Genomic DNA, 15,239 nt, shown 5'->3' with positions numbered 1-15,239 from the left:
AGATGTATGCATGGACTGTACAGAGACAGTCTTTTTGGGGTTTAAAAGTTCCATGTAGACATTAGAAAGCTGTTTTGTTGTAAAATGACACAATGGTACAAATGACGAGGACGGAGAAGGTTCTTTGAGTTTTCCACAGTGGGAGGAGCAACAAGGAGCTGAGGTCACAGAGCCGACACTGCGTGGAAGCAGCTGGAAGACAGAAAACCATGAACTTCAGCAACATTTCAGAAAATATGAAGGCACTGCTAATTTATCTTATAATACTGATGGTAGCATACGTATGTTAATATGTGCATGTTTACCCTATCCTTCTAAACAGCACAAACATGCAAAACAAAGAACTGCCAGTCAGATGGGTTTTGCTGGTAGTTTAAAATATTTCTGGGTCGTAGGGCGGCTGCTACGTTACCTCAGATAAGGCTGTTATCTTAGCTGTCGCCACACATCAGCAGTCAAAGAAAATCTTTATGCCTTTGCTTTCAAAGAGCAGCTTTCAGAATGTGACAGTGTGATCTTTTGGGTTGTTTTGCGACTGGTTGTTTTCAGTGTGTTTTCTCTCTTATTACCTGTTGGCGTCTATCTCTGCCTTGCTTTTGAGTGAACAACATCATGGCAGCTTTATGTGGTGCAGAAAACTCCAACCTTCGTGTGGATCTCAAACCTGTTTGTGATGCCCTGCAGAGAAAACTGTTTGGGTAGGACACGTAAATGCTTAAATATGTGTTAAGTAACTTTTTAAAATATATATTTTACATACTTTTCAAGTCTGATGTTTAAAAGGACTTTATCGCAACTTTAAAAGAATTTAAGTGTTTTTCAAATCTCTCAGTTGCCTCTAACAGCCTTTAGACTGATTTCTAAAAGAGCATTTTCTGTTAAAATCTAAAAGATGTCTGGACCGCGCTCACTCCCAGCGTCCAACATGAGCAAACAAATAAAAGATTCAGTTCAATTCAATTTTATTTATACAGCGTGAAATCACAACAACAGTTGCCTCAAGGCGCTTTATAGACCCTACAATAATAGATACAGAGAAACAAACAACAATCATATGACCCCCTATGAGCAAGCACTTTGGCGACAGTGGGAAGGAAAAACTCCCTTTTAACAGGAAGAAACCTCCAGCAGAACCAGGCGCAGGAAGGGGCGGGGCTATCTGCTGCGACTGTTTGGAGTGAGAGAAGGAAGACAGGATAAAGACATGCTGTGGAAGAGAGACAGAGATTAATAACAAGGATGATTCAGTGCAGAGAGGTGTTTAAACATACAGTGAGTGAAGAGGAAACACCCAGTGCATCATGGGAATCCCCGGCAGCCTACACCTATTGCAGCATAACTAAGGGAGGATTCAGGGTCACCTGGTCCAGCCCTAACTATATGCTTTAGCAAAAAGGAAAGTTTGAAGCCTAATCTTGAAAGTAGAGATAGTGTCTGTCTCCTGAATCCAAACTGGAAGCTGGTTCCATAAAGATTAAAGTGGAGGCTCTAAGGCTTTTCCACCAGGCACCCTGTTAAAGGTAAAACCATAAAATATTTAATTTTAGGAGCAATTAAACAAGCAGAACAGACTGACGTGTATTGAAGTCTTCATCAGGGTCAGTCTTCGTAGTTAGATCTACATATCTGCTTTATATTGTGTACGGTATTTTAATTTGATAGAATTCTATTTTATTTTATTAATATGTTTGTTTCTTCAGAATTTTTGTAACAATTTTAATTGAATGCAATCTTAATTTGGCTATTTGAAAAGTTTTGATTTGTCTGGCTTATAATGATAATATAATATAATTTACTTTTAAATTACATGTTTTTATGATTTTACCTTTGACAGAGTTCCTGTGAAATGTCTCTTTTATTGAGCAACACAAGCTTAGCTTAAAAATAGAATTAATGCCAGCTGTTACTAAGCTACACACCATGCATCAGGTTCATTATACTTATACGTTCATGTAAACAGTGTGTAAACTGTAAAAATGCAGCTGCTGTGTAACATATATGACATACAGTACATGCAACAGTGCAGTATAACAGTGCAGGACAGTCTTCTGTATTCTCATTGCTGTTTTAGTCTTTCCAAACTCCCACCTAACTTAAAATTTAAACATCTGAGGCCATGAAGTGTAATCCATCAGAGGCTTCAGTTCAAAAGTGTTTGCAACAAAACACTAAAACTCGGCTGTAACTGGGTCTCTGAGCCGTGACCCACATATGCATTACATCAGAGCCACGGAGAGAGGCTTCAGTAATCCCACGTACTATAACATACTGTGTGTAATCTGTGGTTGCTCTCAATTCTGATTCACTGCAGGAGACGATGTGGGAAGCATCACACAGGGAGGCAACAGAGGAGGTGAAACTGTGTGAAAGGAACATTAAAGGGTGACACAACTGTGGTGGCTGTCAGCCACTTAGAACATAAAATATAAACTGCAGCACTTACAAATGAATGTTTTAGCGCTCTTATAATACTTCCTTTGACTCCGTGTCCTCTTTGCTGCTTATGAAAATAGCTGAAATGCTCCATTCTAGTAGAAGATAAATAAGAACCTGCAGAAAGCCTTTTGGCACTCGGGTTAAATAGCAGAATGTCATTTAAGGTTTCTGTATTTCTGTTTACTGTGTATCTGTACACACTGAAGTCTTAGCTCAGAGCTTTGTGTGCAATTATGACACACAGGGTTTGATGTCCCAGAGTGAGAAAACATTAAAATGCTTAAATTTAACCGAGTACTTGTTGGCCCGTCCGGCCACGGCACTGATGAGCTCATAATGTGGCAGCATCGTGTAGAAGTGCTCAAATCTGTAGATGAAAACACCACAAGCAGTGATGAGTTTTGGAAGGAGATTCTCTGCTGTGGCAACATCACCAACTTATATAACGACAGGAAACCAAGCAGAAAAAACGAGCAGGGAAAGAAACGAAGAGAGGAGGAAGGAAATCCCCCAGACTCAGCACAGAGGTCAGAGGTCATTGTAGCAGTCCTTTCATAGAGGTAAAGAATAACCAGGTAGCTCATATACTGATGACAGTAATGTTTCAGTCATGACCAGAGATGGGTTAATGTAATCCAATTACTTTTTTCAAGTAACGAGTAAAGTAAGAGATTAAGATTGCAAAAAAGTAATTAGATTACCATTACTTTCGCATTATTAAACCGTGATTTTGTTTGTGAGAGTGTCTCATGACAATGATGTACGAGTGTGTGCGATGTCTGTGGCAGCAACAGACGTGTGCAGATCAACCGTGGATAACATGGAGTGATGGAGAGAGTACGACCATGCAGCGTTTAAAGCGTGGAAGTAATCACATTACTTTGAGTTTGATTCTGTAAAAAGTGACAAAAACATCAGCGTCTGCTGTTCACTCTGCGTGGGAAGAAAACTTCTTTCTACAGCAAAGAATTAAACTTCAACTTTGAGCAGCGAGCACGCCGCCACGGGAATGTGACACTCACAGAGAAACCCCCGGATCCTCCCAATGACACGACCGCTGTGGGCAAACCTCCACCCGCCCCACTCCTGCGAAACAGGTGACAATAGATTTAAGAGCGACAGGACTCAGAGCTGCTGAATCTTTGATTTTATTAATTTTCTGCTGTGTTTTACTTTCATCTATTTGAATGAGTGTAAACACAAAACAATATTTTATTTTATCTGCTGGAATATGCAGAACATAGGTTTAAGTGTTATCAGTAAAGTAACTGGATTACTTCTTGGAGAAGTAATCAGTAATTAGTAATTAATTACTATTTTCAAGTAACTTGACCAACACTGGTCATGACTGATGTGCAGCTGCCATAGGGCGAGAGGCCAACACAGACGACCCTGCACACCTGCAGTAAACTTAGAACCACCAGTTAATATTGTGCACAACTGTTTTATCATATAACACATTTAAAACATAAGCTGGCCCAAAGTGTTTTTAGAAGAAGCACATTTAGATTCCAGGTCTCTATAAAAACCCAAATTCAAAATCTATGAAAAGCAGAAAGCGTTTGCTGATTATTGTGGAAAGCAAAAATCACAGTGATTTATGTGGTGGTCATTAAAGTGTGTTCAGAATTTGCAAATCATCTCACAGGAATAACATGTAGAAATAATTAAGCTCACCGTAATTGTGCATTAATTGAAATGATTTTATGTTTGGATCGATATAAAACAAACACGCTGGGATTTCCTGTTTTGAGGCGGCTCCAAAGAAAAGCCCTGAACTCCAGATTCACTCGCTTCGCTGACAGCTGGCTGAACCGAGTGAATCAGCTGATGAATACAACATGAGAGCAGGTGCTGGAAAGAAAAACTCCAGCCCAGCACTCACTTTCATGCTGTAATTCGTGGTCACACGGAGTTATTGCTTTGCTTCACTTGATCAGTTCATGAGTGGATTGACTGGCTGCAGCTCTTCAGCTGTCCTACATATAATTCAGTGTCAAAGAAGCTCCAGATCAATACCACATTTCATGCCTTATGGTGTCAGCGACACACTGCACTGGTGTCAGTATGGCTGAAGGAAAATCATCGCTCTCACTGAAACTTTCTCCTGAGACATCTGCAAGGATAAAACGTGATTTTTGTTTTTCTTATTATTATTTTCATCCAGCTCAGAGCAGGAAATCCTCTTTATCCTTTTCCTCTCTGCTGCTGTAAATGCACTTTGACCTTTGACACCTCATTTGAAAGGCAGTCACATTTTACTGTGCGTCACAAATCTCTCTGAATCAGATGTGACTATTGATTTTACAGCTCATCTCTCAGTCCGGCCTTGACTTAATGTTGAGGTCAGAGTGAGGCATCACCTCCATCTGAGAAGAGTGCATCCTCTTAAATCAGCCACGAGCCTTCAGTCGTCACCTGGAGTCGGCTGCTGAACGTGAGCAGCAGAGCGTGTCATCTCTGCATTCTGACAAAATATGTCTTTTGCATCCGTTTGTGGTATTTTTGTTTCTCTTTGTAGTCATTTTCATTATATTACAGTCGTTTTACTTGGCATGCTAGTGTTTTTGTCGCGTGTGCAATGAAACAAATAAAGTGGACCCAGGTGCAGATAAAACACAGAAGGACTGGCAGGGCAGTAAAGGGATAAAAAGGTACTTTAATTACTCGGTGAAACATAACATTAAAAACAATCCTGAAAAAGGGAGAGACTACAAAAACCCGTAACAACGTTCAACAGCAAAGAAGTCCAAAACACTGGCAGAAAACAACAAACAAGACTCAGGAACATGAAGGATTTTGCTCGGGGGAAATCTCCCCTCTGATTTTTTTGTGCTACTTGAAACAGTCTATGGTGCAGCAGAAATGAGCTTTCACTGTCAGCGCTTGCTCGCCTGTAAAAGTAGAGATGACACTGCCTGGGGGGTGATCCTGGTCCTGTTCCAAATCTACCCAGATCCCTCCGTGGCTTGTTAAGCTGCAATTGCGCACCAGCAGGTAGTATCAGTGTAAAAACTACCATAGCTTTAAAAAAGGAGAAAATTAAAGGATTTATTCCAGCAGAGCACCCTGAGAGTGTACGCTAGGCAGAAGGAAGGAGGCAGAGGAGTAGTGAGTGTCACAACCATGGTCCAGGTCGAGACAACAAACATACATGAGTGTATCAGGAAGATGGCCACTACTGACCATGTGCTCAGTGAATACCTCAGACAGCAGAAAGCCAAGAAAGAGGAGGAGCCATCATGGAAGGACAGGCCCCTGCATGGTATGTACCACGGGCAGAGGTGGCTGACATCCAGAAATCCTACCAGTGGTTGTGTAAAGATGCCCCTGAGACAATCCAGCATGTAACAGCAAGATGTTAGCAGGCAGGGCAAACATGGAACGCCATAAGAAGTGTCCAGCATAGTGTACAGAAACATCTGTGCCGAATATGGCCTGGAAGCCCCAAGGTCAAAAGGGGAGATGCCCCCTAAGGTGGTGTAGAATGACTGAGCTAAGGTGAGGTGATGTGGACAAGCAGAGGAAGCCGGCCGTAGTGATAGATGTAGCCAGACTGAATAAAAGCAACATCAGGAAGAAGAAACACGAGAAGCTGGAGAAATATGGAGAAAGATGTGGAGGATGAAGGTAACGGTGGTCCCCGTGGTAATCAGAGCACTAGGTGCACTGACCCCCAAGCTAGGCGAGTGGCTCCAGCAGATCCCGGGAACAACATCGGAGATCTCTGTCCAGAAGAGCGCAGTCCTGGGAACAGCAAAGATACTCCAACAGGCCCTCAAGCTCCCAGGTCTCTGGTAGAGGACCCGAGCTTGAAGGATAAAGACTGCAGGGGCGAGAGGGGCATTTATATATAATACCTGATTTACCTGATCTTATCGTTGTGACAGGACAGGTGGATTTTGAGACAACCAGCCCCAGAGTGATGACCACTGCGACTTCATAACTTCCATAGAGATGATTTTAAGACGAATTCCACCTAAAAATCTCAGTGTGATGTTTTTTTCAAGTAAATGTTTTTGCTTCTCTTGGTAAAATGTTTTCCAAAGGACTCGTAGCTTTCACAGCGTCGAGGTGCACTACAGTGATGTTAGACTTTTCTGTGTCCTCTAATATCTTTACCATTAACCCAGTAGCCTTACAGCATGACAACAAAGCTGTTATTGATCATATGAACCACATTTTCATAATTCTACAAATAAAACTTTCACCATGTCCACGTAGCTGCTTTTGGCTTGTGCTGGCTCTTCACACCCCGTTAGCTCTTATCGGTCTCTCGTATCTCAAACTGCATCGGCTGCAATGACGCACTCACAATTTCTTCTTTCATAAAAAATTTAAACTAAAAATCTGCACTTCAAAAACCTACCTGTTTGTGTAGTCGTACATGCTCGGGCACTTGAATTTCTTTTGCACTGATGATATATGCAGCATTTGAACGGCTGGCTGTAAAACACCAGCATGCTTTCAGTCTTACCTGTCCTGCAGGAGATGGGATGATTGCATCATTTTTCCCTGGTGACGTGACCTCCTGGGGCCGTTTACATCATTTTCTGGATTTAAGAAGAGATCCCTTAGCCAATAAAGTAAACAGACTTTTATTACATATAGCTCAATGGTGAATTTTCTCAACAGCTTGTGGTGTGACTTAACTGAAAAAAGCAAGTGAAAGATGAGAATGAACGCTCATAAACTCTGGCGGGGGAACATTGCACCGGAGGTCGATTAGTCAGCAGTGAGGGCCGTCTACGCCATGCAGCGGGATGTAATATTAGACACAGATGTCATTTTTCCTAAAGTGCGCTGGGTTTCTGAAAGGTTCAATTCAAGCAAAGCGTTGCATGAATAAATTAAAGTCAGGAAAAAGGGCGGCTGCCACTTTGTTTTATTTCTGCAGTGACCGTTCTGATGCTTCGCCCTCCACAGCGAGAGGCAATATCAGACTGACAGAGAGTCTGCAGCTTTAGACAACATTCAAATTAGAGGGCAAACCTCCCAAGGCCCCTGGGGGTGAAGGATGTGATGAGCTGCCTCCTCCCCTTAATTTTAAGATATTAATCTGTATCAGTTGCTTTACAAACTCCCTCGTGTGTGTATGCGAAATCTGAATGGAAGAAAGAAGGTTAATAAACTGGGTAACCCTGATTCTGCTTTCTTTTGAATTATCAGCTCATCAGATGCTCTTCACGTTCATAACTAGAGTCCGGCCTCACGTCAGTCACTAATCAACAGTTATGAAAACGCACAACCATCTTTTTTATTAAGACTTTTGTTCCCCTGGTAAGCAAGAAAACTGCTGTTCCTCTAATGTCCACTTAAGGCTCCAGCAGTGAGTCATTCCCATGGACTCCCAAAAAATGTCAGACTTTACATCAGAAATAAACACGTTTAAAACCTGACGCAAAAACGTTTTTGGTCTCTATTGTTACTTTTTGTCCTAAAACTGCATGGGTTTGAATTTCTTTACAAGCCATCAATTTGGATTATGCTGAGGCTTAAAATTGGGGATGTGACCACTTTGACAGATGTGTCAACACTTAGAGTTTCCATCACATCTATAATTTAGACACGTGTTGGGGCTTAGAATAGCTGGATGTCGTCTGCACAGAGGGAGCAGCAGAAATTACAACAAACCTAACGAATAAAGAAAAATATAGCAGAGTACAGGCAAATAAACACAAATATGTGAATCGTGTGCAGTAACACATCATTACAAGACATCAAAAGCAGTTACTAACCAAGGAAACTATAATATGTGGTATATAATATATCCATCCATTTATCCTTTTCAGGGTTGCTGGAACCTATCCTAGCTGTCATTGGGCGAGAGGCAGGGTGCACCCTGGACAGGTCGCCAGTCTAACACACAGAGACAGACAACCATTCATGCTCACATTCACACCTATGAACAATTTAGATTAACCAATTAACCTATCCCCACTAACTGTATGTCTTTGGACTGTGGGAAGAAGCCGGAGTACCAGAGGGAACCCACGCTGTAGAATTACAGGGATTATTTCACATAATCTTTATTCATCATCTTTATTATTGCATTAATTATCATTTCATCCAAGCATTTATTGAAGTTGCTGGCATTATGTTATAATTTGTATTACAGGGGTTATCATAATCAAATATTAACATGTTTATTACAGGTGCAGTTATAATCACTTTAAATCGTTGCGTTAAATCTATAATCTTAAAAGCTTATATGCTGAGTATATTGTTACAGTAAAATAGTAGCTGAGCAAAGGCCTGAATGTATTCAGCAATATATTGCACTAGAGTTTACTTGACAACAGGTGACAGGAGAGGACAAGTCCATGGGGACCTCATCACCATATTTGGATGGATGCCAGAAAGGGGAACTTCTGTGCCTGCATTTATCTCTTAAAATTGATTATTGTCTGTAGAAGAGGCAAAGAATGTTCTTAAGATGCAAATTATGTGCTTGTAAACGCAAGAGGGGGCGTCATAATACCCTGATGTTATAAAGGCAATCTGAAGTGTATTTTTGGACGGGGATTTACAACTGATGTTTTCCAGTGTACGTCTCCCCACGCTGCGTGTATTCATTAAAATCAATTGTTTGACCGACCTCTTCTGGACCATCGTTGTTTTACTCTCGTCCTCAATTTCGGACCCGCAACAACGCAAACACGGGGTGGTGGAATTGAACTCCTTCTTGCTGTGCGGTAACAGTGCTAACCACCATGTCACCGTGCTGCCACAGTGCAATGAAAATAAAAGAGGACCTAGAACAGGCCCCTGAGGGACAGCGTGTTCAGGCAGTGATGGTTTTACCTTTTAATAAGTTAAAAGATGTTCAAAGGATGACTGGAGGGTAAGGACAGCAGTACTGGTTTTGCCCTCCAGGTGGGAGTGTCCCAGTAGCTCTGATTTCACATAAAAACAAACTATGGCTATCCAATCTAATACTTGTAATAATTAGAACAAAAGCTTAAACTGAATTTTGTTGTTTAATTCAACATTATTTATATTATAACACGTCACAGTTTTTCCCTCAAAAAGCCCAGACCCCTGTGTGCCTCACTTTAATTTCGTAATCACATTGATGGCAAACACACTTTTTAGAGCACCCTTTAGATGTCAGAGGCGTCGAGTAGACACACTCAAAGCCAGCTTTTACCCACGCTCCTGCTTTTAATCATGCTAGGTTGAAACTGAATGTCGTATAGCTGCTTAACCATCTCTGCTGATCTCTAAACTTCGCCGCTGAAACAGCTGAACTTTGTGAGCTACCACACCCACTCTAATCATTTACATGTCAGTGACTCCTTTCTCTGATCTTTTCTAATCAGGCTGCTTCCATTGAGCGCCGGAGTGTCTTTCTCTTTCCCTGAACTTTCTTGCTCTGCTGTCTTTTCACTTTAGAAGCAGACGCTGCACAGCATCAAAGGCAGCAGAGGAGGGTTCATTTAAATTCACCGCACTCGGTGAGAATCTAACAGCTTTCGCTCAATAAACGAATGAAATACTCTACCGACTGTCCGGCCAGCACCGCATTACTGTCCACTAGTTTAATTTAACCCTAAAAAATGTGGTCAGTTATTACTATTTTTAATAAACACTGTAGTTTAAGTCACTTTGGTGTTCTTTTCCCTCTTTTAACAGATATTCATTTAAATATTCACTCGTTTATGTATTAGCTTTGTGTTCCCATTCAACATTTTGAATGGGATGTCTCAAATGACAGGACACCACATATCCATTACTACTGCTGCTTGTAAAGCCTCCAAAGTCTCATCTGCAGACACAGAAATCCTGCTCTGATTTCATTATTTAGCAGGTGCTGATCTGCAGTTATCTTTACTGTCTGAATTCACAGATACAAGCGTCCGATGTGATCCCTCATAGGCTTTCTTTGCGTTACTATGCTGGGAAGCTCTCACCAAAAAGAAGCAATAACATCCGAACAATAAAACCCACAGTGAAAGATGAACAACCTCAGTTTTTGTAACAAAAAATAAAAGAACTGATTGATTTTATTTTGTTCTGAAAGGTAACTCAGAGGGACTCAAAGTGCTGCCTGTGAAATAAAGTGGCATATTTGCTGCAACATTTATAAAAGTGAAATGTTAGTAACTGCAGAAAGAACCTAAATCCAAGTTCTCCAAGACAGTGACTACTTTTCTGATCAGGAAACGCATCCCCAGCCGCTCATGCCCCGTAGGCACCGGGCAAAATATTTATTCACCAGACTGGAAAGTAATTAAATGATGAACAGGAGCCTGATTCAAACAGCCTCACCCTCTTTTTTTATTTATTACTCACAAAATTGCAGAACTGAAGTATCCTAAAGGACTGTAGCTGTTATAATGAAACATTTGCAAATATTAACTTTCACGTTTTCTTAGAGAAAAAAAGAGAAATCTCTGCTGCTTGATTAAACAGTGAAACACAGTAATAACAGCCGGCTTTATTAAACCTAACAAAGTGAGTGAAATGAGATTCATTCAATATTTGCTGAAAGCAGACTGAAAGTGAAAAATGCATTTCTGAAGATGAGATTTTAAAAAAATGTGTGCAAAGACTTTGCAAACATTTTAATGTTTTCGGACCCCCTGATGATCCATACCGAGTAATGGAATAGATCAATAAGCTAACCTACAAAGCAGAAAGGATTATCAGAGTCTGAATAGACCACTAATAGTTGGAATTAATAATTTTAAGCTGAGGTGTTAAAAATGATGCCAGAACGGTTCAGGACTTTGTAAAGTCAGAAAGTTGCATGAATTAGAGAATATGGTGAAACAAAGGTGCGTTTGTCTAAACTGTTACAGTCAAATAAAAAGACTCTGTGCAGATGATCAAGTGATCTTTAACAAGTGTGAGCACCTCTATAAAAGCAGAAATGTTGTCAGTTTGCTGGTCCGGAGTATTCAGGTCTTAACTCAATGCCACAGTCTTCCCAGGAGCGGGAGTCCCAGCAAATTCAGCCCAAGGTCAGAGCGCTCCGTCTCAGACTCTACAGGCCTCAGTTAGCAGGTTAAAGGTTAAAGTTCATGACAACGTTGTTAGAAAAATACTGCAGTTTGGTTTGTTTGGAAGGGTTGCAGGAGAAAGTCTCTTCTATGTAAAAAGAACATGGCAGCATGACCCAGGTTTAAAAAGCTGAACAAAGCACAAGACTTGTTGAGCAGATGTTTGTCCATAATGCACAAAACTGAATACAGCATGTCAGCACAAACACCTCAGACCAGCCGTGGGCACGGAGGTGGAGGGACAATGATTTGGGCACCTTGCAGTCACTGAACTTGTCTTTATACCAAAGTAAGTGTTCGAGAGTCAGGCCGTCTGTCCTACAGCTAGAGCTTAAAGCAAACCAAAACATCAACAGGACAAAGATCCTGAGCTCAGCAGAAAATCTAAAACAGAACGGCTGAAAAAGAAGAGAGTCAAGGTGTCCAGACCCCAAGCTGACTGTCTGGAAAAAGTCCTGTGAAAAGTTTTTTCACACAACTTTAGTTTCATCTGAGTCAGAAGTCTGAAATCTGCCAGTTTTCAGTCTTCTCACTTATTAAGACCCAATCAGTTTCCTGCCACACTGAAGTAAGATGGTTAAGCTCAGGATTACAGTGGACTGTCTGAATGTGCACAGAATATCATACAAGGTCTGATCAAAAAGTTGAGAGAACAGGTCCATAGGAAAAAACCCCAATATCTTACTTTATTTATATTTGAGTTATCTCCAATTTAAGATCACAGTCTTGTCTATGGACCTGTTATATCCTGTTGTACTTGTAAAATCACAAAATCTCAACCAGCGTGTCAAAATGGCGATCCCTCAACTTGATTTTTAATTTCCAAGTGCAAGTGTTTTTATCCGCTCATTTGACTGAAGGACTGATGAGATCATGTCCATCCAGCCTCCCATCCATCACCATAAGGATGGATGGATGGATGGATATTGGTAACTGGTCTTGCATCTTCCCCTTTGCATAAATGTCATCATTAGGTTTATTGGTCTTAATAATGTCCTAACCATGATGCCACTGTTAGGACCCTGCCATCATTTACATCAGATGCTCGATGTTGAAATATTGCTTCACCAAACATTGGATACCATCCTGTCAGGTTGTGATGATTGTGATTTTATTGGTCGTGCTCGTGAACATGCAGCTGATAAATCTGTACCATCTGAGTGATGCGGTGATGTCAATATGGACGAAATCTCTGAGGAACATTTCCAGCACCTTATTGAATCTGAGTCATGGAAAATTAAGGCAACTCAAAAGGGGGTCTGACCTGGGACTTCCAAGGTGTGCCTAATAAAGGGAATAATTAAAACACAATATCCAAACTTTCTGGTTTGTGAACACTTTCCAACAGCTGTCAGGAGATTTAGAGACTGTGCTGTTTCCCTGGCTGATCATATACACTTCTGTCTTTGTTTGCTTGTCGTCTTCTAGTAGCAGAGCAGCACTCTCAGACTCATTACATCTTTTTTCTTCTTCTTCACGCTAACGCAAACAAACTGAGGCAGGAAAGCTGAAATGAGGCAGGCAGAGTAATCCCTCCTCCATCCCCCTGTCATGGCTTCTAATCCAAGTCCCAGATGCCCCAGGCTCCTCAGCCAACTAGTGTGTGTGTGTGTGTGTGTGTGTGTGTGTGTGTGTGTGTGTGTTAGGTCGCTGCACTCAGTTCACACAAACACAAAGACGGATTTTGTTTGGAAACAAAGCAGGAAACAGCTGGAATCGGGGAGCATCTTGTTAATTTGTTTGGAGACTCTGCAGACTTTTCTGATTTGAGTCACAAACAGCAGAAGGTGTTGCAGCACATCAGACCTCCTAATGGCTCACTTTCATTTTTAAACTGGTAAAGGAGCTGGCACACCATCAGGCCAAATAAATCGTAGTCGTGGAAAACAAGCAGACAAACCAGAGTGTGAGAGATGCTGTACACGGCTCGGTTCATCCTTAGTCAACCTTTTCCACCTGATTAAATGACTCCAACTGGGTAATATGAAAGGAGCCAGTCATGTTTTCCTGTCTGTGTTCAATATTTATAGTTTATTTCATGTAGCAATCTGTGTTTTTTACCTTACCTGGGTCCTACTTTGTGTTCCCCCTCAGTCTTTTTTTAATCACCCTTCAGATCTCTCGTGTCATGACTGACTTCACCTGTGCCTTATTATCCCTCATGTGCATTCAGTCTATATATAAGAAAACTAACGTAAATAAAAGAGGAAGTAAACTAAAAGGGATCAAAACAAACAGGTTAGGTCCTTATGTAGGATTCGGTCCTCACTTTCATCCCCGTTTCCCTTTCAGACACTTGATTTTTGTCTTGATTGAGTTTACTTGTGCCTTATTATCCATATTCAGATGTTTTTGTTTATCTTACAGTTTAAGTATCTTTGCTGGAAAACTGTTGCTGTTATCCTCCAACTAAACAGTCGTATTGTTTGTGTTCCTCAAGCTGCAGAAAAACAAAGCCAGTGCCAAAAAAGTACCAAAAACCTTGTTCCACATCCACTCGATGCTGGCTCCTAAAGTGAAAAGTTAAAATGTCAAACTTTACAGCAGAAATAAACATTTTACAGCCTGATGCAAAACCAGTTTGGTCTCCATGGAACATTTTTCTTCAGTCCTTAAATCGTTATGTCTTTACAACCAACAGATAGCTGATCTTAAGAAGGTGGAGCGTATAAAGAGTTTTTAAAAAGAAATGCTCATTAAAAGATTAAAAGATTAATTTTTATTGGAAATTGAAGCTGAAAAAACTAAAAGGCAACAGGTCAGATTATTGAAGCTACAGCTTTGGAAGAATCCACAGGTTTCTAACAGGTTTAATTTTGGTGGGAATAAGGTCAAGGTGACACTAAAGGTCACACTATTACCTGCAATATTTTATTGATTTTCTTCTTAAAACCTCACAACAACATACCAGGCCTTCAGGGACATGAGAGCCTAGGTTGGCTAAGCGTTTGACCTTTACTGTCATTTTTAGCTCCCAAGGTCAAAGTTGACCTAGAAAAAAGAAACCACATCAAATAACATATCACACAAAAAGTCCTGGAGGGAGCTGTACGACACACTTTATCTTTTCAATACGTCGTCACAAAATTACACAACATTCATGAACATCATTCATCTACATCTTAAAATGTAAAGTTTTGCAGCTTATAGAAGCCAAAGATTTCAGCCAGTTCTGCTCCAATCACACAGGCAAAGATATAACACACCATTTCAGTATGTAATGCTTTAAGGTTAGTATAGCCTTGGCCCTTTGGGGCTCTCTGAGTGCTCTGAGAAAAACTGACCCTGGATGAATTTGGGATTGTAATCATGGATTTCATGATCAGAGTTGAAACAACACTTCACGCAGTTTTAATTTTCCTCCCAAAGCGTTTTATGAATTGACAGGCCGGTCTCTAAATGCTAAACACACAGGACGCCTTTCACAGGACACTCAGGAGAAATGTCAGATGAGAGCGGTAAAGGCCAAGAGCACCGAGGAGCCTCTTTTCAACGGCAGACACCTTAAAATGCTAGCCCAAAAACAGAGAAGGGGAATAGAGAAGGCGTATGTCATGTGTTTCCCATTGGGATCTTTGGCCCTTGACGGCTGTGCTGACATTTACAGTGGCCTCGGTGACAGCAGGTCGCAGGCTGTCTTTCAGCGGGGTGGCGTATCTGTCGCAGGAAATCTGGAGGACAACAATGCGCAGGATGCAGAGACCCTTCAGAAGCCAAATTGGCCACACAGACAGGCTGGTTAGGTTGATTAGGAGCCCGAGACGGTGGCGGCTCCATTTTCTCGAGGAGGCAGTTTGA

The sequence above is a fragment of the Oreochromis niloticus genome, linkage group LG4, assembly GCF_001858045.2.
Source record: "Oreochromis niloticus isolate F11D_XX linkage group LG4, O_niloticus_UMD_NMBU, whole genome shotgun sequence".
NCBI lineage: Eukaryota > Metazoa > Chordata > Actinopteri > Cichliformes > Cichlidae > Oreochromis > Oreochromis niloticus.
Note: the sequence above shows the minus strand (reverse complement) of the source record.